At 40.2% G+C, this 21,920-nt stretch overlaps 1 protein-coding gene across 7 annotated transcripts in view; it reads right to left on the bottom strand.

The window, feature by feature from the left end:
- The window catches only part of SENP5 (SUMO specific peptidase 5), a 56,923-nt gene extending 47,827 nt beyond the window's left edge, over nucleotides 1–9,096 (bottom strand). For all 7 annotated transcript variants that reach the window (XR_005832200.1, XR_005832201.1, XM_008708355.2 and 4 more), the window contains exon 1: nucleotides 8,915–9,096. The gene's annotated coding sequence lies outside the window, so the exon portion shown is untranslated. The remainder of the gene's footprint in view (nucleotides 1–8,914) is intronic.
- Nucleotides 9,097–21,920: the final 12,824 nt, after the last annotated feature.

Below are 21,920 nucleotides of genomic sequence, written 5' to 3'. Positions count from 1 at the left end.
GTTTTAATGGAGTTTTCAGGCTGGTGTGGAATTAAATATGTACATTCAACCCAATTTCTTTACCATAATACACTGCTAAATGAAAAAAAAAAGTTGCTAAACAATATGTAGCAGCCCATTTTTGTTAAAAAAAAATGTGTATTTTGAGTATTGATAGAGGAAAAAAGGGCTAAAATAATTTACACCAGGGGCTCAGCCACAGGGTGGCTCAGTCAAGTGTCTGACTCTCGGTTTCATCTCGGGTCATGATCTCAGGATCACGAGATCGAGCTCTGCACGTCTGCTTGACATTCTCTCTCTCCCTTTGCCCCCCCCCACAAATAAATCTTAAAAAAATAAAAAATAAAAGAATTTACACTAAACGCTTTAGGCCCACAACTCCTAAACTGTGTGCCAAGGTACCCTGGGGTTCTGCAGTAACCTCACAAGGATGTCACAAAGTATTCTAAATCAGAGGGAAAAATTATATTCTTTATCTGTCATACCTGTCAAGCACTCCACAAACTACCAGTTTAATATAGTTCAGTTTCAAATTATATCCTGGTATAGTCCTTTTGGTGACATCATATCTTTGCAAAGCTGGGTTTTTGTTGGTTGCTGTGATGATTAAAAAAAAAGAAAAAATACTGTGCAAAAATCAGTTTGGAACAGGAAATATGGGTGGCAGTGTCTAATGGTCCCAAGGTTTCAGAAGTTCTGTAGTGCCCAACAAGTGCATTAAGTAATTGTGGTTATTTAAGAATGAAATAAAAAAAACTACATTGTCTTTCAATTTATGTGTATTTTTTTAAACGACTGTTAGGTTGTTAGAACACACTTATTAAGTTGTTTAGATCTAATTACCTAAAGCATTACTAATTACATAATGAACTACTAGACCTAAGGGCACTATGAAAAAGACATTAAGGGGGCAGTGAACAAAGAAAGTTTGGCAACCTCTGGTTTAGGGTACTATATTTTACTTTACTTCTTTATCAATGGAAAAAGACATTTAAAATAAACTTTTTTTTTTTTTACGATTTTATTTATTTGAGAGGAGAGACAGAGAGAGATAGCAAGAACGAGCATGAGCGGGGAGGAGAGGGAGAAGAAGACTCCCACCAAGTAGGGAACCCAACGCAGGATTCAATCTGAGGACCCCAAGATCATGACCTGAGCTGAAGGCAGACCATTAACCAACTGAGCCACCCAGGTGCCCCTAAAATAAACTTCTTAATATGAAATTCAAATACGCTCTCATTGTGTACTACCAACATAAAAGGAGATTTGGAATTTATTATTCTCAATACTTAAAGTTAATATAATCACTGGAAAATCTTATTAATAAGATGTTTATTCTATAAAAACACACACATGGGATGCCTGGGTGGCTCAGTTGGTTAAGCATCTGACTTCAGCTCAGGTCATGATCTCAGGGTTCTGGGATCAAGCCCAGGTCGGGCTCTGCTCCCAGCAGGGTGTCGGGTTTCTCCTCTACCCCTCCCCCCAATTGTGCTCTCTCTTTCAAATAAATATAAAAATCTTTAACACACACACACACACACACACACAGAGCTGCATAATTATTAGTCCATAACAAATCTTGATTGAAGAAGGGGGAAGAAAGCATATAAGATCTTAAAAATCCTGCCCAAATTTGAGAAACTATCCGGACTGTACATTAAAAAGTTAACCACTCTAACATATTTCTGGTGGTAGTTATATCAACCAATAATGCTAAAATTGTAAAAATATGCAAACATCTTTTAAATTTCAAATCAAGGGGTGCCTGGGTGGCTCAGTCGTTTAGCATCTGCCTTCGGCTCAAGTCATGATCCCAGGTTCCTGGGATCAAGCCCTGCATGGAGCCCGCATTGGGCTTCCCGCTCANCAGCAGGAAGCCTGCTTCTCCCTCTCCCACTCCCCCTGCTCGCGTTCCCTCTCTCACTCTCTCTGTGAAATAAATAAATAAAACCTTAAAAAATAATTTAAAAATTTCAGTAAATGAGTTTTTATAAACATGATGACATCTGAACATTCGAAAAATTATTATAGTCTAATGGGAGAGTCATTTGAACAGATATTCACAAACGTGATGAACAGAAGATAACATTCAGAGTATATGCGACAAAAGGGTCAGGGAAGACCTTTCTGAAGAAATTATTTTTAAGCTGAGACAAAGGATGAGAAAGAGTTAGTAGGTGAAGGGAACAGATCAACAAAAGCCCAGGAGAGGGAATGTAGTATTCAAAGGAACTGAAAGAAACTTCAGTATCACTTAAAGAAACTTCAGTATCACTTAAAGGAGAACCTGGAAAGGTAGGCAAGGAATAGAAAAGCAAAATTAATGATGCCGCTACTTAACATAAAGGTAGTGTCAAACCACTAAAAGACAAAGAGGGGCACAAGACCTGATTTATATACTTTAAAAAAGCTCATTCCACCTGCCGTGTGCAGAATGGCTGGGAGAAGGCCACAGCAAAGAACACCTGTCAGAAGGCTGTTACAGGTAAATGTAGGCAAGGTACAACGGCCACTAAGATTAAGGGAAAATGGAGACAAACAGCCAAGTGAATCAATCTTGAGACTTTTCAGGAGACTGTATGTGGGGGTAAGAGTTTTGGTATAAACTACTGGGTAGATGGTGGCATAATTTATATGAAACAAATGGAGAAAAACTGGAGGAAGGTTATACCGGCTAGGCCTTTAGTTTTAGACATGTTAGATTTGAGGTGACCGTAGGAAATCCAAGTGGACATACACTAGTGGATATACAGGTCAGGAAGTCTAAAAAGAAGATATCACAGGAATTCCACTTTAAGCCATCAGCGTATAGTAACTAAAGCTACAGAAGCTGGCAAGATCACCCAGGGAGAATCTGTAAGAGGCAGAAGCAAATGCAGTATTCTAAGGAACTCTAGGATGTAAGGTAAAGGAAGAAGACTACTTAGCAAAGGGAAGTGAGAAGAAATGAACAGGGAAAGAGATAGAAAATTAGGTTAGTGTGGTGTCAGGAAAGCTAGAGGAAGTTTCTAGAAGGAGGGAAACAGTCAAAGGCTACTGAGAAGTCAATCGAGATAAGGACTGGGTGCCTGGCTGGCTCAGTCAGTAGAGCATGAGACTCTTGAACTCAGGGTCATGAGTTCGGGCTGCACGTAGGGCATGGAGATCACTTAAAAAAAAAAAAAAAAGATAAGGATTTAAAAAGTCTCCATTTGATTCTGATGACATTTTTAGGGGAAATTTTAGTAGAATGAAGAGGATAAAACCAAGATGAAGTAAAGACCACAACATATAAAACTGCTCAAGAAGCCCAAGTAAATAGGAGAAAGACCAGGTAGGGTTTTTTTTTTTTAAATGGAGACAGTTGTACATATTTAAATGCTGATAGTGTACTTTACTTATGGAAAAAGATGGCAGACTGAACATGTTTTACTCTTACTCCCTCCTAAATCCCATTAAGATGAAAGTAAAGTATTATTTTAACTTCATTTTTTAAGATAGAATTTATATACAATGAAATGTACGGGTCAAAGAGTTTTGGTTTTTTTGTTGTTTTTTTTAAGCATACGTACACAAAACGGAGAGAGGACAACAAAACCTTTTGGAGGTTGGAATGCAGATTGACTTAGACTGAAGACAGTTAAAAAAAAAAAAAGACTGAAGAAAGTTAATCTCAAGCTTGCAATGAGGAAAGCAATCCAATTTATACAACAGTGCCTCAAACAGGTCAGAAAATGGCAGCAGCAGGTTCCATAAAAGGTTATGAACATGGTGCTAAAAACCAGATTGGCCAAATCATTTAGATGCCCTCCTACTCTCCACAAAAACCAGCCAACTACCCCTATCCCACCCTTGCAGAAGCATGGAGCATTATTTTCTATACTAGAACAGTGCTGCCCAATACAACTTCTGCAACGACAGAAATAGTTTATATCTGCGGTAGCCTCTAGACACATACAGTTACGGTAGCCTCTAGACACATACAGTTACTGACCACTTGAGATATGTCTAATGCAAATGAGGAACTTATTCTTTAATTTTAATTATTAAATTTAAGTTGCTACATGTGGCTACTGGCTACCATATTGGACACTGCAGCTCTAGAGGGTAAAACAATGAATTCCTAAACTGGAAAACATCTGGTCCAGTTGCGAATGAGGGTATCATACTGAAAAGAACTGATTAAATGAACATAAGTGGAGTTTACACACTAAGGGCTAAGACCTCTATCCCAGACTGCTGGAAGCCAGTTTATAAGCTGCAAGCAGAAGATCTGAAGATTCTTTTTTGAGGAATCTAACTCACTCAAGAGGAAAGCCAAAGATACTGCTACTGAAGGTTCTCCAATAAAAGAGTCCATCAGTACACCCTAAAATCCACAAATCCCAAGCATGCACTCAGAGCACATGTAATTAAAACTAAAAGCAATCTCTGTAGGGGGTCCCTCTACATATCGCTCCAGTATTCTTGGCACTGCTGTTGTGTTCATGTTCACCAAATACCAACATTTGTTCAAATATAAAATACATACACAAGGAAAACAAAAATGAGCTTTCAGGGGCGCCTGGGTGGCTCAGTCAGTTAAGCGATCTGCCTTGTCTCAGGTCACAATCCCAGGGTCTTGGGATCAAACCCCGCATCGGGCTCCCTGCTCAGCAGGGAGTCTGCTTCTCCCTCAGCCTCTCCCCCTGGCTTGTGCTTTCTCTCTTGCTCACTTGCTTTCTAAAATAAATAAATAAAATTTTATTTTAAAAAAATGAGCTTTCAACTTTTATGAGATACTGACTCTAAGACAGCCCTAAGTCTGAACAATCCTTAAGGGACCCAATATTTGGGTAAAAGTTTGCAGTGCAGCCACTGTACTTAACTCAAGCACCACTATGGAAAAGTTCTTTTCAGCAGAGGTAATAAGACAATCATAGCTGTTGGACAGCAAATAAATAGGGGTGGGGTTACCCAACCCAGAAAAATGAATGAATGAATGGCTTACAGTAGGAAACAAGATTTTTTTTCCACTAAAGATTTATTTATTCTAGAGAAGCAGCACGAGCAGAGGGACAGCAAGAGAGAATTTCAAGCAGACTGCATGCTGAGGGTGGACCCTGATGTGGGGCTCAATCAGAGGACCGTGAGATCAAGACCTGAGCCAAAACCAGGAGCTAGGTGTGCTTGACCAACTGAGCCACCCAGACGGCCTCCAGTGGGCATCTTAACACTTTTCATGTGCGTTTTTAGCTTAAGCTAAATTTTTGCCCCTCATACAAAAAAACTCAGGATAACTTCCTCTCAATCACACTCAAAGTTGGCTCCACCCTCTGCCAGTCACCTGAGGCCAAATACACCTTGGGCTTGGGCTACAGGAAATAAGATTAAAAACAATAAAAACAAAAAAATAATGCCCACTGGCATCAGGGAACATGAATGAACCATAAAAAAGACCAAGACTGAGAACTGGAAACGTATACATTTATAGTCCCTATAATGGGACTGGTAATACTTCCATCACATTCAGTCACTAGATAAAAAGTAGATTAAGTATCCAGTTTTGGTCTCAAGTCCTCATAGACACAGAAGACTGCCTCAAGGACCAGCAAATGACTTTCACTAGGTCTTCAAGTTATTACCCTCACCCTGCCTCTGTTTCTATGTCAAATCTGTAGTATCAGTTCAGATTAAAATTGGGACCCTGGGTCCACATTTATCCTTAAGTACCTCTACTTGAAAAGTTTGCTCTGTCAGATTCTGAAACAGAGCAATTTTTAAAGCCTCAGAATTAGGGTATTTCAGACATAAAAATAAAAAATTTAGAAACTCAGTGACTTGCCTTTTCATCTCAGACACATATCATATGTTTCTCTAGACTCAAATTCATGGACCACGTATTTATTAACATGGTTTGTTTATTTTAATTATTTATTTATTTATGTAATGTCTACACCCAATGTGGGACTCGAACTCATGACCCCAAGATCAAGAGTCACATGCTTTACCAAGCCAGCTGGGCACCCTGTTAACATGCTTTTTTAAAAATCAGCAAGTTTAGAATGCCCTTTGTCATCCGGTTGTAGAAAGGTAACATACAATAAACAGGGTCACTTTTAGAAAATAATTCAGCATCCTCCTCTGGAGGATTTGCAAAGTAGGGTCCATTTCCGGTTCTACTAATAACACAGAATAGGAATACTAGAGCACTGAGGAAGTTATTGAAGAATAATTTGAGAATAAGTGTATCTCCGTAAAAGAGAATGTTCAACTCTGCCTGATGGCCTATTACCTCAGTAATTCTGAAAACAGTACCAAAGAAATTGATATTAAGATATATACATATATATATCTCATACATATATATACATATATGTGTGTATATGTATATTATAATATATATTTATAATATATATTATATATATTATAATATATATTATATATATTATAATATATATATATATATATCATGAGGCTTTTCCTCTGTAAGAAAAGTATATGTACATATGAAGCACTGTTACCACCTATCAGTTGATCCTTTCCAGGCATCTACCGAATTCTTTAAATCAGTGGCACATTACAACTAGACCAAGAAAAAAAAAAGGACTAAAAATTCAAGGACAAGCTTAAATACTGAAAGCCTCTAGTCAAATTAGGTGTTTATAGGCACTTAGAGACCTTCAGAGCCCAGTTCTCAAACTGCATTCCACTGGAAGCTGACTACTGATACAAAGCAGTCATGCATACCAGGATGGAGGAAGGGGTTTTAAAATAATTTTAAAAAACAACCAAAACAAACAAACAAACAAAAAAACAACCTGTGTATACTGCACTGGGTTTATAAGCCAAAACAAAAGCAAAATTTTCTTAAATTGAATTTTTCCATAGTTTATGAAAGCTTGGCATAAAAGCCTAATAAAAAGCTGATGTACAAAGTGATATAACCTTTATATACTTATGCCAAAAACAAACCTAAGCAACATTTAGTCAGAAATTGTATAGTAAAATCTAATACTTTCATCAAAGAGCTTCAAGAAGTTTTAATGGATTGGAAACTACAAAAACAGAATTATACTGAGCTACTGATTTACGGGACTTATCTTCTGGGCTCAAAGTGGTACAAAACCTGAAAGAGTACTACTGATTCAAGTAAAGTTATTTGTTAAGGGCATTATACTTCGTCTTGGAGCCTGTTCATCAACTAATATGTGAAACCTGCTCTACATCTGGGTTTTCAAAACATGAGTATCACCTGAGAAGCTATTTAAATACCACAAATACCCACATCACACTTCAGATCTACTGAGGTAGGGCCCAGGCACCTAGAGTTTTGTATTAATCCCCCAAATGATTCCGGTGCCCAGCCAGGTTTTGGAACCACTAGATTAGATGACCCTCAAGGTCCCTTTTGTGTCCATGAGTTAAAATTCCCAATTGTCAATTCTGTACCAAAGGAACTGGAGATTGCACTTGGCTACATAATGCATGGCAGCCATCATCATCATGTTCCACTGAGGAAAGGAAAGCATCCTTAATTTGTCTGACCAAGCAACTGTAAGAACAGGTGCTACTCACTCAAATCACCTGAATGCATATCCACTCCCTTCCCCCCCAAACACTCCTCTAACATCGGGTCTATTAAACTTCAGAGTGGTGTATGTTTTACTCTCTCCAATACAGAAAAAGGCAGCTCCTCAGATTAACTCATAACAGTAATGTCCAGCCACTCAAAGGTCAAGTTCTTGTATTTATTCTCTGCACATTTTCAATTAAGATGAAGTGTTAACTGAACTCTGTTATAAGCACAGTGCAGGGGTCCTCAGAAATATGTGCAAAGAATTCCTTGGAAAGCGGGCCAAGGTGTAAATGAAGCCCCTCCAGCTTTTCTTCCTAGAAAGGGCCCGCTGGGCAAAACTATCATTAGGAAGAAGCAAAATTGATTTAAGTTATTCCTCATATACCAATAATGTTTTAATAAATATGAGACATCTGGGTGGCTAGGAGAGTCTGACCTCTCCCTAATGCTGCCCAACCCAAAGCAGAGACTGCAGTTAGGTTCTAATCACACACCCTTCTCCATACCAAGCTTAGTTATTCTGCGTAAAAGACATAATTAGGAACCTACCATTAAGTGTCCAGGATATTCTTAAATCTAAAACATTTAATGACTGATGTTCTGCTTTTTTCACTCTACTTCATTCTTCCAATTTATATAGAAGAAAGCGCCCCCTTTACGTGTGGTTAAAAATGTCGAAGTATCTAGCACGAGATTAAAACCACTACCAAATGGCAGGCTAAGATTTTAACTCAGCTCTTCCGACTCTTAAACACAAAACCCTCATTTCCCACATCCTCTCCGCGTCCCTCCTCCCCCAACAGAGTGGCCCAGCGCAACGGGGATTGATACTGCCTAGCATACATAGAAAAATAGAATGCCTGGTAGAAAACCAGAAAGCCTGACAGAAAACAAGCTTCCCACCACCCTAGTGTTTAATTGTGCCATACCCATTCACTACAACAAGGTCCCAGGAGTATGAGGCGACGGAACCAAACGCAGGAAGGAAACAGAACGGTCCGAACAAATATAAAGCCTTAGCTTCCAAAACGGCAGTAGCGGGAGGACCTCAAACAGCAGCTCTACCTTTCAAACCTTTCCCCGGCCTCAGGAGGAGCGGCCGGGGGCGCTAGCTTTCTTTGCTTCTGCGTCGTACAGTTCAGAATGGGGAAAAAAGGGGGAGGACAGCGGTGTCTTGGGACGAGCTCCCTGACGCCCCCAGAAAAGCACAGCAGCGCCCAGAGAGAAATGTGCTGCCTCCGGTTCGGACGTGGGGGGGAGGGCAGCGCTTGAGGCCTCCAGGCCGGGGTGCTGAGCTGGCGCGCACTGGCGCGGGAATGACCAGCCAGCCCGGTCCGTAAGTCATTGCGATTTGACACCCGGGCTCCTGCTTACCTACGTCCCTCGCTGACGGCACCTGCCGCACCGCGGATCGAGATACTGCGGCAGCTCGGCCTGCGGCCCCGCCTTCGCCAGTTCTACGGAACCCCGTCAATGAGGAGGTGCCCGGCCTGCTCGCAGCGGCCACAGCCACCGAGCTTCCTTTGGAGCCGCCGCCGCGACGCCGGCGCTCACTGATATCGTCACCTACTTCCGTACCCTTACGCCTTAGCCCCGCCCCTGCATCTTGCGGCGAGCGGAAGAGAGAGCTGCGGCCCGACGCTGGGGCATGGCTCCGCCTTCTCTCCGCTTCCGGCGGCGCAGTTCCCCGCTTCCAGGGTTTTCCGGCCGGCGCTCCCAGCTCGCCGCCCGGTATCTGACTCGTGTCTCCCTCCGAGCGTGGGAGATTGGTGGGAACGGAGATCTAGAAATGGCAGAGGCTGGATGGGGCGGATTTGAGACTTCTGTTCAGCCCCCTCTCAACTTTTTAACTCCGAAAGGGCTAAGGCCGACCACAGCTGCTATATGGCCGCTCACTCCGCTAAATCCTTTTTCCCTTTTGCCAAGAGCGAAAGGGCACCTTCCTGCGCTGGATGCGCTTTGAGGCCTGGCCCCGGGTTTGGTTTCCGTTTTTCCCGTGATCTTACCCGTTGTTACAGTAATGTGTGTCTTATAACTGTGCTCCGTCTCTCTACTGAGAACACTTAGCTGGAGGGCAGAGCCCGGACTTACGCACGTTGTAGTCCCAGCACCAAACAGTGACTGCCTACAAGTGCTTGCTTAGTAGGTCTGTGCAGTAGAACTGTTACCTTCTTTCTCATGAGAGAGGAAAGTGGCTTCAGCCTGATATGTTGAAGCACTATTCACTCAACACACGTTTTTTGAGCATAAACATGAAGTAGTCTTTAGCTTGCAAGCCTTCAGTCTACTTGTGGGGAGTCATTTTTCTGTCCTGACAGAAAACAATAGATTTATAGTGGAACATGAATTCAATTTTGGGCATTCGATTCGGAATAGGAGGAAGATGAGTATAATTGAATATCTAGGGTGGGGTGCTTTGGGCCTTGCGCCCCAGGTGGGAAATCCTCAGCTCTTCAATTATAGTTTTTCCTTCGTTCTCTATCTCCTTTCCTCTGGGATTGCAACTACATATGTAAGATTCTTTGACCTTATTCACCGTGTGTTTTAACACTTTGTACCATCTTGTCTTTTTCACTTGATGCTTCAGTTTGAATATTTTCTACTGTCCTATCTTTGAGTGTCCTAATTCTCTCTTCTGTGATCCTCAGTCATCTGTCAAATCTATACACTGAGTTCTTAATTTTTAATACTGTATTTTCAGTTTTTTGACTTTTTAATAAGTTTTAGATTCCAGTTATTTGTTGAAAGTCTCCATTTGTTCATTTTGTTAATCATTTCTTCTGTTTTATCTTGTCACAGTTTTTTGTTTGGTTTGTTTTGTTTTTCCCCCTCAGTTCTTGTTTGCTAACTTCATCATTTTGGTCATCTGTTGGTCTGGTTCGGTGGTTCATTATTCTCTCTTGATTATCTGTCACATTTTCCTGCCACTTCACATGTTTGGTAACATTTTCTTATGTGCCAGACAGTGCGTATAAAAGAATTATAGAGCCACCACATTATCATCTACCAGTGAGGATTCCCCCTTCCCTCTGCTAGGTTTATAGAGGGGCTGGTCATCACAGTCTAATCAGGGATTGAGAGGAGTCTTGGCAAGGTTGCCCTCTTAAATTCATCCTACCTCTAGTGCTTCCCTCAGGGGCAGCCCAAGCTTTTGATAGAAAATCTCTTGTCTCCTCAGCCCTGAAAGACTACAGTGTTTCCGGTTCATTCCTCTAGGGCTTTGAGCTTAGCTCTTTAGCCTCCAACCAATTCTGCTTCAAAATATGAGAAATGTCGGGGCACCTGGGTGGCTCAGTTGGTCAAGCACCCAACTCTTGATTTCAGCTCTGGTGATGATCTCGGGGTGGTGGGATAGAGCTCCCCACTCGGCATGGAGCCTGCTTAAGATTCTCAGGGAGCCTGGATGATTCAGTTGGTTAAGCATCTGCCTTTGGCTCAGGTCATGATCTCAGGGTCCTAGGATCGAGCCCAGCACTGGGCTCTCTGCTCCGTGGGGAGCCTGCTTCTCCTCTCCCTCTGCCTGCTACTCTGCCTACCTGTGCACGCTCTTTCTCTCTAAAAATAAATAAATAAATAAATAACAGTTTTAAAAAAGATGAGAAATGACTTGAGGGTCAGATTAACCATGTGATTGAGGAGACCATGTCCCTCTAATGGGGTATAGTTTGCTAAGCACCATGACTTTTTAAAAGTTTTGGCTGAGGGGCAGCTGGGTGGCTCAGTTGGTGAGCATCCAACTCTTGGTTACAGCTCAGGTCATGATCTCAGGGTCATGAGATCCTGCCCTGTGTCAGGCTCTGCGTTTGGCGTGGAGTCTGCTTGGGATTCTCTCCCTCTCCCTCCCCCTCTACCCCTCTCCACACTCATGTGCTATAAATTGATTAATTAATTAAAATAAAATAAACTCTTTAAAGTTTTGGCTCAGTTCCACAAACTCCCAAGCAGGTCTCAAACTCAGAAAATGCCCCACATGGAAAACCAGTCATGCATTGGGGTTCTCCTACTTTCCAGTCAGTCCCAGTAGCCTGCTAAAAGTTTCTCTGGGTTTTCTTTGCCCCCATAAGATTCCCACTGCCTAGGTTAAGACTGATCCTCAGCCTGTACCTAAAATCAGCAAATGTTTCCAGGAAAAAAAGCCCACAAAAAAACAGCTAGTGATTATCAATTCACCTTAGAAGGGCTTTCCCCTCTCTGGAACTTTTGTTTACCTAAAATTAAGTAATAAGTCCTTACTTCACAGCTCTCCAATATATTTTAAACTATGATATTTTTAACTTATTCTGCATTTCTTTAGGTTGTTGAAGCAGGAACATTGTCCTCCTACTATATCCTATTTGGAAGCAAAAATCACTTGTAAAAACTCTGTCATATCATGTCTACAGTGCCCAAGGGTATAAATGATACCTTCTGTTTTAACCATAATTCTCACATTTCTTTAGACTTAGACATTTATCTAAATTCATTCCTTACTACAAGACCTTTTCTCCATAATTTTTGCATCCATGATTTGGTTGACTTAAATTTGTCCTCTAGGAGATTTTTTTTAGGAGTTTTTTTTTTTTAATTTTTAAATTTAAATTCAATTTAGTTAACATATACTGCATTATTAGTTTCAGGGGTAAAATTTAGTGATTCATCAGTTGCGTATAACACCCCATGCTCATTACATCAAGTGCCCTCCTTAATGCCCATCACCCAATTATCCCTTCCCCCCACCCACTTCCCCTCCAGCAACCCTCAGTTTGTTCCCTATAGTTAAGAGTCTCTTATGGTTTGCTTCCCTCTCTGTTTTCATCTTATTTTGCTTTTCATTCCCTTCCCCTATGTTCATCTGTTTTGTTTCTTAAATTCCACATATGAGTGAAATCATATGGTATTTGTCTTTCTCCGACAGATTTCTTTTTTTAATAAATAACCATAATTGGGACAACCTGGGTAGCTCTGTGGCTTAGGTGTCTGCCTTTGGCTCAGGTCATGATCTCAGGGTCCTGGGATCGAGCCCTGCATCAGGATCCCTGCTCAGCAGGGAGTCTGCTCCTCCCTCTCTCTCTTCCCTTCCTCCTGCTCATGCTCTCTCTCTCTCTAATAAATAAATAAAATCTTAAAAAATAAAGTGTTATTGTTTTATCTCTTACATGTACATCTATGATCCACTTGGAATTCATATGGGCATATAGGGTAAGGGTGTTCATCTTCATTCTTTTGCGTGTGGATATTCAGTTGTTCCAGTGCCGTATGTTGACAAGACTGTTCTTTCCCTTATTGAATTGTCTTGGCACCCTTGTCAAAAATCAACTGACCACAAATGTGAAGATTGATTTGGGGCCTCTAAATTTTATCCCATTGATCTTATGTCTATTTTATGCCATTACCACACTTTATTGATTACTGTTCCTTCTGTATATTGTTCTTGCATCCTGAAACTTTGCTGAATTCACTTATTCTAATATTTTTGTATTTGTGTGAATTCCTTAGGATTTTCTTCTTGTAAGATCATGTCATCTGAAAATGAACATAGTTTTATTTCTTTCTATAGATAGATGCATTTTATTTCTTTTTCTTGCATAATAACCCTGGCTAGACCATCAAGTACAAAGTCGAGTAGAAGTGGCAAGAATGGACATCATCGCTTGTTCCTGATCTTAAAGGGAAAATGTTCAGTCTTTCACCATTAAGTATGATGTAAGTTGTGGGTTTTGTAAATGGTTTTATCAGGTTGAGGAAGTTCTTTTTTCTGTTCCTAGTTTTTTTAGTGTTTTTTTTTTTTCATGAAGGGATGTTGAATTTTGTCAAAGGTTTTTTTCTGCATCTATTGCAATGATTATGTGGTTTTGTTACTTTGCTCTATTAATATTCATGCATTTGATTGATTTTTATGTTAGACCAACCTGATGTCTTTCTAGGAATTTGCCCATTTCATCTAGGTTATCTAATTTGTTGGCATACAATTGTTCATGGTATTCCCTTTTAATTTTTACGTCTATAAAGACAGTAGTAATCCCTTCTTTAATTTCTGATTCTGCTAATTTGAATCTTTTCTTTCCCTTGGTCATTCTACAAACAGATGTGTTAATTTTGTCAATCTTTTCAAGGAACCAACTTTTAGTTTTGTTGATTTTCTCTATTGTTCTATTCTCTAGTTCATTTATTTCTGTTCTCATCTTTATTATTTCTTTCCTTCTGCTTGGTTAGGGTTTAGTTGGCTCTTCTTTTTCTACTTTCTTAAGATGGAAGGTTAGGTTATTGATTCGAGATCTTTTAAAAAAAAAAGATATGGATGCCTGATTGGCACAATCGGTTAAGTGTCAGACCTGTGATTTAGGCTCAGGTCTTGACCTCAGGGTCATGAGATCAAGCCCTGCATCAGGCTGGTGGTGGAGCCTTCTTAAGATTCTCTCTTTCCCTCTGCCCCTCCCCCCACTCTCTCACAGGTACATGGGCACTCTCTCTCTAAAAATATTTTTAAATAAATAAATAAATATAGCCATTGAGGTATTTCACTGACTCAGTTGGAAGAGCATGTGACTCTTAATCTCGGGGTCATGAAATCGAGCTCCACATTGCAGATAGTGATTACTAAAAAAAAATAAATTAAAAAAAAAATATATATATATGGGCCCCTGGGTGGCTCAGTCAGTTAAGTGTCTGCCTTTGGCTCAGGTCATGATCCCAGAGGTTCAGAATAGAGCCCCACATCAGGCTTCCTGCTTCTGGGGGTGGGGGAAGTCTGCTTCTCCCTCTCCCTCTGCTCCTCTCCCTGTCACGCTCTCTCTCTCACTCACTCTCCCTCTCAAATAAATAAATAAAATCTTAAAAAAAAGAAAAAAAATATATAGGAGCGCCTGGGTGGCTCAGTCAGTTAAGTGCCTGTCTTCGGCTCAGGTCGTGATCCCAGGGTCCTGGGGTCAAGCCCTTTGTCGGGCTCTCTGTTTGATGGGGAGCCTGCTTCTCCCTCTCCCTCTGCCTTCCGCTCCCCCTGCTTGTGCGTGCTGTGAAATACATAAATAAAATCTTTTAAAATATATATATAGGGGCGCCTGGGTGGCACAGTCGTTAAGCATCTGCCTTCGGCTCAGGGCGTGATCCCAGCATTCTGGGATCTGGGATAGAGCCCCACATCAGGCTTCTCCACTGGGAGCCTGCTTCTTCCTCTCCCACTCCCCCTGCTTGTGTTCCCTCTCTCACGGGCTATCTCTCTCTGTCAAATAAATAAATAAAGTCTTTAAAAAAAATAAAAATAAAATAAAAAAATAAAAAATAAAAATAGCCATTTACAGCTATATATTTCATTCCAAACATGGTGTTAGTTATGTACTGTAAGTTTTGATATATTGTTTTTGCTTTCATTTATCTCAAAGTATTTTCTAATTTCTCTGTGAATTTTTTGACCCATTGGTTATTTAGGAGTCTGCTATTTAATTTCCATGTATTAGTGTATTTCCCAAATTTCATTCTATTATTGATTTCTAATTTCATTCCATTGTGCTTTCAGAATGTATATATGTATGATTTCAATCTTTTAAAATTTATTAAGATTTGCTTTCTCTATCCTTGAGAATGTCGTATGTGCACTTGAGAATAATGTGTTCTTCTGTTATTGGATGGTGTGTTCTATGTCTGTCAGGTCTACGTGGTTTGTAGTGTTCAACTTTTCAACTTTTTTGTTGATCTTCTGCCTCATTATTCTCTCCATACTGAAAGTAGGTATTGAAGTCTCTGTTTTTGTTGAATTATTTACTTCTCTCTTCAGTTCCATCAGTTTGTGCTTCATGTATTTTGGAGATCTATAGTTAAGTGCATGCATGTTTAATAATTGCTAAATCTTCTTGATATATTGGCCTTTATTATCATAAAATATCCTTCTCTGTCTTAAGTAACAATTTGTCTTAAAGTCTCTCTTGTCTAATACTGGCACAGCCACTACAAGTTTATTTTGATTATTGTTTGCATGCTATGTCTTTTCCCATGCTTTTACTTTCAACCTCTGTTTCCTTGAATCTAAAGGGGATCTCTTGTAGACAGCATATAATTGGGTCATGTATTTTATTTATTCTGGAATCTCTGTCTTTTAATTGGAGCATTTAATCCATATGCATTTAATGTAATTACTGGTAAGGTAGAATTTATGTCTGCCATTTAAAAAAAAAAAAGATTATTTGAGAGAAAGAGTGAGTAAGAGAGAGAGGACACACCAGCAGAGGCAGAGGGAGAGGGAGAAGCAGACACCCCCACTGAGAAGGAGCCAAGTGTGGGGCTCGATCCCGGGCCCCTGGGATCATGACCTGAGCCAAAGGCAGATGCTTAACTGACTGAGCCACCCACATGTCCCTATGTCTGCCATTTTGATATTTGTTTCAATATGAGTCATGTCTTTTTTTTTTCTTTCTTCCTACATTACTGCTTTCCTTTGTGTTAAATAGATATCTTCTATTGTGCTATTTTAATTTCCTTGTCATTTCTTTTACTATATACTATGTATGTGTGTATATACATATACACACTCTTCCACTTTGGGTTATTTCATTTCCCTGGAAATTACAGTCAACATCTTTATTTACAACAACCTAATTCATATTAATACCAACCTCATTTGAATAATAAACAGTAACTTTCCTATTTTATGGCTCAGTTCTCCTCCCCCTTTTGTGCAACTGTCATATAAATTACACATCATGTGCATATCAACACAGATTTTAAATGATTGCTCTATGCATTTTTCTTTAACTCAGAGAGAAAAAAGAATTATGAAAAAATAACTTATGCTGTATTTTATATTTATGGGTGTAGTTATCTTTATTTCTTCAAGTGCTTTCAAATTACTCTCTAGTGCCTTTCAATCATAAAGTCTCCCTTCAATGTTTAAGGCAGGTTTACTAGTGAAAAATTCTCTTGGGGCGCCTGGGTGGCTCAGTTGTTAAGCAACTGCCTTCGGCTCAGGGCGTGATCCCAGAGTCCTGGGATCGAGCCCCACATCAGGCTTCTCCGATGGTAGCCTGCTTCTTTCTCTCCCACTCCCCCTGCTTGTGTTCCCTCTCTCACTGGCTGTCTCTCTCTATGTCAAATAAATAAATAAAATCTTTAAAAAAAAAAAAAAAAAAGAAATTCTCTTAGTTTTTATTTATCTGACACTGTCTTAATTTCTCCTTTATTTTTGAAGAAGAGTTTTGCTGGATATAGAATTCTTAGTTGAACATTTTTCTTCCAGCAATTTGAAAATGTCATCTTACTCTCTTCTGGCTTCCCTGGTTTCTGATGAAAAATGAACTGTTAATCTTATTGAAGCTCTTCTTTCTTGGTGAGTCGCATCTCTCTTGCTGCCTTAGGAATCTTTGTTTTTGGCTTTGACAGTTTGATTATGATGTGTTTAGATGTCAGTCTCTTTGAGTTTATTCTACTTAAAGTTTCTTGAGCTTCTTGGATTTGTAAACTTTTTCATCAATTTGGGAAGTTTTTAGCCGTTATTCCTTCAAATATTCTTTTCTTGCTTTCCTCTCTCCTTATCAGCTTCCATTGTGCATATTTTGGTAAGCTTGATGCTTTCCCACAAGTCAAGGCTTCATTCATTTTTCTTTGTTCGTTTTTTCTTTTCTTTTTTTTTTTTAAAGATTTTATTTATTTATTCGACAGAGATAGAGATAGCCAGCGAGAGAGGGAACACAAGCAGGGGGAGAGGGAGAGGAAGAAGCAGGCTCCCAGCGGAGGAGCCTGATGTGGGGCTCGATCCCATAACACTGGGATCACGCCCTGAGCCGAAGGCAGACGCTTAACCGCTGTGCCACCCAGGCACCCCTTGTTCGTTTTTTCTTTCTGTTCCTCAGACTAGGTCATCTCAATGGACCTATCTTCCAGTCTGCTGATTCCTTTGCCAGCTCAAATCTGCTATTGAGCCCTTTCAGTGAATTTTTCATTTCAGTTATTAAGCAACCCCCAGCCTTTTTTTTTTCTTATAAGTTATTGTACTTTCCAACTCCGGAATTTCTATTTCTATTTTAAAATATTTTCTCTCTATATTGATATTCTTTACTTGGCGAGACACTTTCCTTTGGTTCTCTAACATAGTCTCCTTTAGTTTTTTGAACATATTTAAAATAGCTAATAGTCTTTGTCTAGTAAATGCAGTGTCTGGGCTCCCTCATGGATAGTTTCTATTGATTGCTTTTCTGTTTTATTCTGTTTTTCTCTTTCTTTCTTTCTTTCTTTCTTTCTTTCTTTCTTTCTTTCTTTCTTCTTTCTTTCTTTTTTTTTTTTTTGCCTGTGTATGGGCCTGTTTTCTGTTTCTTTGCATGTCTTATTTTTTTGTTGTTGTTGAAAACTGGACATTTTAAATAATATAGTGTGATAATTCTGGAAATCAGATCTCCTCCCTAGGATTTATTGCTGCTACTACTTGTTGTGGTTATTTGGTGATTTTTCTGAGCTAATTCTGTAAAGTGTGTGTTCTTTGTTGTGCGTGGTCACTGAAGTCTCTACTCAGCTTAAGGTACTTATTAGCTAATGATTAGACAGTGATCTTCCTTTCTTTCTTTTTTTTTTTTTTAAAGATTTTATTTATTTATGTGACAGAGAGACAGCCAGAGAGAGAGGGAACACAAGCAGGGGGAGTGGGAGAGGAAGAAGCAGGCTCCCAGCGGAAGAGCCTGATGTGGGACTCGATCCCGGAAAGCCGGGATCACGCCCTGAGCCGAAGGCAGACGCTCAACGACTGCGCTACCCAGGCGCCCCATTCCTTTCTTTTTTTTTAGGACTTCATTTATTTATTTGAGAGAGAGACAGAAACCACGAGGGGGGAGGGGAAGAGGGAGAAGCAGACTCCCTGCTAAGAAGCCTAATGCAGGGCTCAATCCCGGGACCCTGGGATCATGACCTGAGCCAAAGGCAGACACTTAACCGACTGAGCCACCCAGGTGCCCCAGACAGAGATTTTCTTAAATTCTTGGAACCAGTTAAGTCTCTTTGCCAAGGGCTCTATGTGTATGCTGTGGTATGCCTTCACCATTGCACCATGCAATTTACAACTCTGCTTTACCTTTTACTTCCTGCTCTCTCAGAGCCTTAAAGTCAGGTAGAGGAGAGATCTCAGGGCCTTCTCAAGTATTACCTGAGTATGGAGACAGCATGAACAGCCCTGGGCATGCATGTGGACTTCTAAGTTCCTGAGAATATCTTAAAGCTTTTCAAAGCCCTTATGGATATCTCATTCCTCAGTTTTTCCTTGCAAGTCTTTTGGCTAGTCTATTGTTTCTCCAGCCCTGACTTACACCCTCTTTTGGCTGCCAAGCTGATTTTTCACCACTGATGCATACTAAGGGCATATCAATGAGCCTCATCTTGAGCATATGATCAGATGCAGCTCACAAAGTCCTTCTTCTCGTCTCAAATTGAAATTCTCAGTCTATAAAGATCAGAAAGTGTCCTTCATTTTGTCATGTACTTATGTGTTCCTTTCTAGCTCCTCTTGCATCCACAGCCACAGGAATTAATTTAAAAGCTCTTTGTACTTGATACTTGGCTCGTGAATTGTGCTACGTGCTGCTCCTCATCATCTTCATTCAGCTTAAAACTTCTTTTGAACGATGTTTTTCTTCCTTATACTTGGACCTCTTATCCACTGTGGGCTGGTAAGCCAGTTTCACATTAGCTAACGGGCCCTACTATGACACCTCTGTGAGACCCTCCTGCCCATGCTGCTCCCTTGGTTGGAGCTACCACAACCCCATGAGCTGCTCACCCCAACCCCCAGCTCAGATCCTGGAATTCCACCCCTATCCAGCCCTGAGCTCTTTCAGCTTCTGACACCATCTTCTCAAAGGCCCTTGAGAGTCAAAGTGAATAAAACAATTCCTCTCATCTACCTAGCTTGTTTGGCTGGAAGAGATACATTATGTGGATGAAGGCCCAAAGGAAGTCCCAGAAAATTAAGGTGAATATCTGGAATGCCTCACAGGGGCCTGATGGTGTTACAACGCTGAACACCTGGGAATCAGGATGGGCTGAAAAAATAAAATTCTCTTTCTTAAAAACACAATATTAAATGCAATGTGGTACTTTGGATTGGATCCTGAACAGAAAAAGGACATTAATGGAAAAACTGGTGAAACCAAATAAAGCCTGTAGTTTAACATTATTGTACCATTTTTTTGTTTTGTATTGAAGTATTATTCGTATATTAGGGGAAGCTGAGTGAAGTCTACGAATATCTCTGTACTATATTTGCAACTGTTCTGCAAACCATAAGTTATCTTAAAGTTAAAATAATAACATGTACCAAGGGATTTCTGTGTGCTAGGCATTGTGCTAAGCACCTTTGTGAACTACTTCAAATAATCCTCACAACAATCCATGAAGTGAGCACTACTGACCTCATTTTACAGGTATGGGAAGAAGATTTAGGCCATTCTGCTAACAATGCATCAGAATACTCTAACGAAGCAGGAAAAGAGCTGAGGTGGGGGAAAAATCGTTTCTTGCAAAATCCTTTCCCCATTCCCTGCAGAAAGTAGAATTTAGTTGGTTATTAACAAAAGGAAAGAGAAGATGTGGAATCTCTTTCCTCTATATACTATGAGATTTAAGACTGGTATGTAGGCAAAAGTGGATAGGTCCTATATTGGGCATCCCAAGTATGGACTTGAAAGATGACATAACTAGGACACAACAATGGCAGAACTAAAAATCTCTAAAGAATCTAGTCATTAGAAAATTCTGTCTTTGGAAAAGCCTCATTGCCTTGTGGAACATTTAATTGGGTTGCATTCCAAGCCTCCAAGAACTATGTACAAACATCTAAGGATCCATGGGGCACGTGGGTGGCTCAGTCAGTTAAGCATTCCACTCTCGATTTTGGCTCAGGTCATGATCTCAGGATCATGAGATCCAGCCCTGAGGCAGGCTCCCTGCTCTGCGGAGAATCTGCTGGAGATTCTCTCTCTTCCTCCAACCCTCCTCCCACTCACTCTCTCTCTAAAATAAATAAATCTTTAAACATCTAAGGATCCTGAGATATGATTATACAGATTTAGCCAGACTGAACTGGAATTTCAGACCGTGGAAACAACAACTCACGGGACCTCTGGGATTAAGCCTGGGATTAAGCTTGTCTGCCACAGGCAAAATTACATAGAGCAGTAAAGCTTCGACATCCTGACATCATCATGAATTCCCAAACAGCACTAAATAACATACCGTCCCTCAAAAAAATAAAACAAAACAAAAAATAAACAGAAAAACAACACTAAAGTAGAACTGAAAATTTAAGTGGTCCCTTTTGGCCATATATTGGTGCTTCCATGCCAATTAGAAAAATGTGGATAAAGAGTGACCCGCTAAAATCATTGACTGGCCGAGTGACCCTCTTTCCTGTGCATCAGTCTTCTAGGTCATTTTACTTTAGTGAAATGATAAGCAACTATGGGTTACATTAAACTGTGTGTGTCAAGAACTTCATCTGTATCACATCTGTAATTTAAAATGTTTTAGCAAGGACAGTGTGTGTTGTTCTGATAGAAAATTCACACGCGAGGTGGGGTCAGCTCATAGTCAGAAAGGTCATACTCTATAATAGACAGCGACTACAAGCACTTCTGTATCCGTATCTCAATCATCACCTGAGGCTCTGCTAACAAGCAAAATGAAGATGGGAAATGAGTGTTCCCTTATGAAATTCATTGCTTGGTAGTTAACAATGGGCTCTTACCAGTGAAATTAAAGGTGTTCAAGTTACTTGGATTGGCTAAAGTAATTTGAGAGAAACTGCAGCGTTGCACGAACAGGGTTTAAGAATCTAGTGAGGCCTGCAACTTGACTCCTTAAAGGATGGCCCTCAAAGCTCTATTGCTAAATGAACTCTGTTTAGGAGGATGCCTGGTTCCATGATGGCATCTTTAAGGGTGACAGAATCCTGGCCTTTAGAATATTTCCTTCTCTGCCCAAAGTGAAACCTTTTGTGCAAGCTGTGGACAGAGCACTTAACAGAACAGACAGCAAGAATGATAATGAGCTGTAGAACAGGCCAAATGAATGCTTTTGCTAATATATGTTCACTTAATTAGCTTCTAGATGTGTGGCAGAGTTTGGTTTGAGACTTGCTCATAATTTAGCCACGCAACTGTCATAGGTTAGTTTACCCCTCACCACTTCAAATTTTTTGGGTGGCTAGCTTTACCCAAAAACCTAAGAGTAGCACACAAACGAACTGGTTTAAGTTACTTTGCAACAATTCACAAATCATGCTTTTCTTTATCCCTTTCTACCTCTTCTCCCTCCAAAAGCCCAGAGGCTATTAAATCACAAAACATCCTCATTATGCTTCGAAGACCATGGTACCCTGCAATCCGGAACAGGGTCAGTCTTCAAATTGGCCTTTTGCTCTATCTTTCCCTAC

Source organism: Ursus maritimus, unplaced genomic scaffold, assembly GCF_017311325.1.
Source record: "Ursus maritimus isolate PB19 unplaced genomic scaffold, ASM1731132v1 scaffold_4, whole genome shotgun sequence".
In the NCBI taxonomy this organism is placed as follows: domain Eukaryota; kingdom Metazoa; phylum Chordata; class Mammalia; order Carnivora; family Ursidae; genus Ursus; species Ursus maritimus.
Note: the sequence above shows the minus strand (reverse complement) of the source record. Positions and strands in the feature narration are given on the sequence as shown.